This window comes from Montipora foliosa, chromosome 1 (genome assembly GCF_036669935.1).
Source record: "Montipora foliosa isolate CH-2021 chromosome 1, ASM3666993v2, whole genome shotgun sequence".
Classification (NCBI taxonomy): Eukaryota; Metazoa; Cnidaria; class Anthozoa; order Scleractinia; family Acroporidae; genus Montipora; species Montipora foliosa.
Genome location: NC_090869.1, coordinates 56101816 through 56106050, shown reverse-complemented (window position 1 = coordinate 56106050; position 4235 = coordinate 56101816).

The window sequence follows — 4235 nt, the reverse complement described above, 5'->3', positions numbered from 1 at the left end:
GCAAAGGGGGGACCAAGGGAAAATGTTCAGAAATGGCCGATTTTTTGAGCAAACTTCGGAAGGCTAAAAAAATAGGAAATACAAGTCGTATCATAGCCTAATTAGTATGGATGGAAAGCTAAACTATCCTAGATTTCATTTATGCAAAAAACCGGATGAAAAAACACCTATTAGACGAGAAATGACAGTTTTTGTAAAAGTGTCGAAAACCGCGGTTTTTTGCCAAATGGCAAAGGGGGGACCAAGGGAAAATGTTCAGAAATGGCCGATTTTTTGAGCAAACTTCGGAAGTCTAAAAAAATTGGGAAATACATGTCGTATCGTAGCCTAATTAGTATGGATGGAAAGCTAAACTATCCTAGATTTCATTTATGCAAAAAACCGGATGAAAAAACACCTATTAGACGAGAAATGACAGTTTTTGTAAAAGTGTCGAAAACCGCGGTTTTTGCCAAATGGCAAAGGGGGGACCAAGGGAAAATGTTCAGAAATGGCCGATTTTTTGAGCAAACTTCGGAAGGCTAAAAAAATAGGAAATACAAGTCGTATCATAGCCTAATTAGTATGGATGGAAAGCTAAACTATCCTAGATTTCATTTATGCAAAAAACCGGATGAAAAAACACCTATTAGACGAGAAATGACAGTTTTTGTAAAAGTGTCGAAAACCGCGGTTTTTTGCCAAATGGCAAAGGGGGACCAAGGGAAAATGTTCAGAAATGGCCGATTTTTTGAGCAAACTTCGGAAGGCTAAAAAAATAGGAAATACAAGTCGTATCATAGCCTAATTAGTATGGATGGAAAGCTAAACTATCCTAGATTTCATTTATGCAAAAAACCGGATGAAAAAACACCTATTAGACGAGAAATGACAGTTTTTGTAAAAGTGTCGAAAACCGCGGTTTTTTGCCAAATGGCAAAGGGGGACCAAGGGAAAATGTTCAGAAATGGCCGATTTTTTGAGCAAACTTCGGAAGGCTAAAAAAATAGGAAATACAAGTCGTATCATAGCCTAATTAGTATGGATGGAAAGCTAAACTATCCTAGATTTCATTTATGCAAAAAACCGGATGAAAAAACACCTATTAGACGAGAAATGACAGTTTTTGTAAAAGTGTCGAAAACCGCGGTTTTTTGCCAAATGGCAAAGGGGGGACCAAGGGAAAATGTTCAGAAATGGCCGATTTTTTGAGCAAACTTCGGAAGGCTAAAAAAATAGGAAATACAAGTCGTATCATAGCCTAATTAGTATGGATGGAAAGCTAAACTATCCTAGATTTCATTTATGCAAAAAACCGGATGAAAAACACCTATTAGACGAGAAATGACAGTTTTTGTAAAAGTGTCGAAAACCGCGGTTTTTTGCCAAATGGCAAAGGGGGACCAAGGGAAAATGTTCAGAAATGGCCGATTTTTTGAGCAAACTTCGGAAGGCTAAAAAAATAGGAAATACAAGTCGTATCATAGCCTAATTAGTATGGATGGAAAGCTAAACTATCCTAGATTTCATTTATGCAAAAAACCGGATGAAAAAACACCTATTAGACGAGAAATGACAGTTTTTGTAAAAGTGTCGAAAACCGCGGTTTTTTGCCAAATGGCAAAGGGGGGACCAAGGGAAATGTTCAGAAATGGCCGATTTTTTGAGCAAACTTCGGAAGGCTAAAAAAATAGGAAATACAAGTCGTATCATAGCCTAATTAGTATGGATGGAAAGCTAAACTATCCTAGATTTCATTTATGCAAAAAACCGGATGAAAAAACACCTATTAGACGAGAAATGACAGTTTTTGTAAAAGTGTCGAAAACCGCGGTTTTTTGCCAAATGGCAAAGGGGGGACCACAGGAAAATGTTCAGAAATGGCCGATTTTTTGAGCAAACTTCGGAAGGCTAAAAAAATAGGAAATACAAGTCGTATCATAGCCTAATTAGTATGGATGGAAAGCTAAACTATCCTAGATTTCATTTATGCAAAAAACCGGATGAAAAAACACCTATTAGACGAGAAATGACAGTTTTTGTAAAAGTGTCGAAAACCGCGGTTTTTTGCCAAATGGCAAAGGGGGACCAAGGGAAAATGTTCAGAAATGGCCTATTTTTGAGCAAACTTCGGAAGGCTAAAAAAATAGGAAATACAAGTCGTATCATAGCCTAATTAGTATGGATGGAAAGCTAAACTATCCTAGATTTCATTTATGCAAAAAACCGGATGAAAAAACACCTATTAGACGAGAAATGACAGTTTTTGTAAAAGTGTCGAAAACCGCGGTTTTTGCCAAATGGCAAAGGGGGACCAAGGGAAAATGTTCAGAAATGGCCGATTTTTTGAGCAAACTTCGGAAGGCTAAAAAAATAGGAAATACAAGTCGTATCATAGCCTAATTAGTATGGATGGAAAGCTAAACTATCCTAGATTTCATTTATGCAAAAAACCGGATGAAAAAACACCTATTAGACGAGAAATGACAGTTTTTGTAAAAGTGTCGAAAACCGCGGTTTTTTGCCAAATGGCAAAGGGGGGACCAAGGGAAATTGTTCAGAAATGGCCGATTTTTAGCAAACTTCGGAAGGCTAAAAAAATAGGAAATACAAGTCGTATCATAGCCTAATTAGTATGGATGGAAAGCTAAACTATCCTAGATTTCATTTATGCAAAAAACCGGATGAAAAAACACCTATTAGACGAGAAATGACAGTTTTTGTAAAAGTGTCGAAAACCGCGGTTTTTTGCCAAATGGCAAAGGGGGGACCAAGGGAAAATGTTCAGAAATGGCCGATTTTTTGAGCAAACTTCGGAAGGCTAAAAAAATAGGAAATACAAGTCGTATCATAGCCTAATTAGTATGGATGGAAAGCTAAACTATCCTAGATTTCATTTATGCAAAAAACCGGATGAAAAAACACCTATTAGACGAGAAATGACAGTTTTTGTAAAAGTGTCGAAAACCGCGGTTTTTTGCCAAATGGCAAAGGGGGGACCAAGGGAAAATGTTCAGAAATGGCCGATTTTTTGAGCAAACTTCGGAAGGCTAAAAAATAGGAAATACAAGTCGTATCATAGCCTAATTAGTATGGATGGAAAGCTAAACTATCCTAGATTTCATTTATGCAAAAAACCGGATGAAAAAACACCTATTAGACGAGAAATGACAGTTTTTGTAAAAGTGTCGAAAACCGCGGTTTTTTGCCAAATGGCAAAGGGGGGACCAAGGGAAATGTTCAGAAATGGCCGATTTTTTGAGCAAACTTCGGAAGGCTAAAAAAATAGGAAATACAAGTCGTATCATAGCCTAATTAGTATGGATGGAAAGCTAAACTATCCTAGATTTCATTTATGCAAAAAACCGGATGAAAAAACACCTATTAGACGAGAAATGACAGTTTTTGTAAAAGTGTCGAAAACCGCGGTTTTTTGCCAAATGGCAAAGGGGGACCAAGGAAATGTTCAGAATTGGCCGATTTCTTGAGCAAACTTCGGAAGGCTAAAAAATAGGAAATACAAGTCGTATCATAGCCTAATTAGTATGGATGGAAAGCTAAACTATCCTAGATTTCATTTATGCAAAAAACCGGATGAAAAAACACCTATTAGACGAGACATGACAGTTTTTTTTTAAATTGTCGAAAACCGCGGTTTTTTTGCCAAATGGCAAAGGGGGGACCAAGGGAAAATGTTCAGAAATGGCCGATTTTTTGAGCAAACTTCGGAAGGCTAAAAAAATAGGAAATACAAGTCGTATCATAGCCTAATTAGTATGGATGGAAAGCTAAACTATCCTAGATTTCATTTATGCAAAAAACCGGATGAAAAAACACCTATTAGACGAGAAATGACAGTTTTTTGTAAAAGTGTCGAAAACCGCGGTTTTTTGCCAAATAGCATAGCGGGGACCAAGGGAAAATGTTCAGAAATGGCCGATTTTTTGAGCAAACTTCGGAAGGCTAAAAAACAGGATATACAAGTCGTATCATAGCCTAATTAGTATGGATGGAAAGCTAAACTATCCTAGATTTCATTTATGCAAAAAACCGGATGAAAAACACCTATTAGACGAGAAATGACAGTTTTTGTAAAAGTGTCGAAAACCGCGGTTTTTTGCCAAATGGCAAAGGGGGGACCAAGGGAAAATGTTCAGAAATGGCCGATTTTTTTGAGCAAACTTCGGAAGGCTAAAAAAATAGGAAATACAAGTCGTATCATAGCCTAATTAGTATGGATGGAAAGCTAAACTATC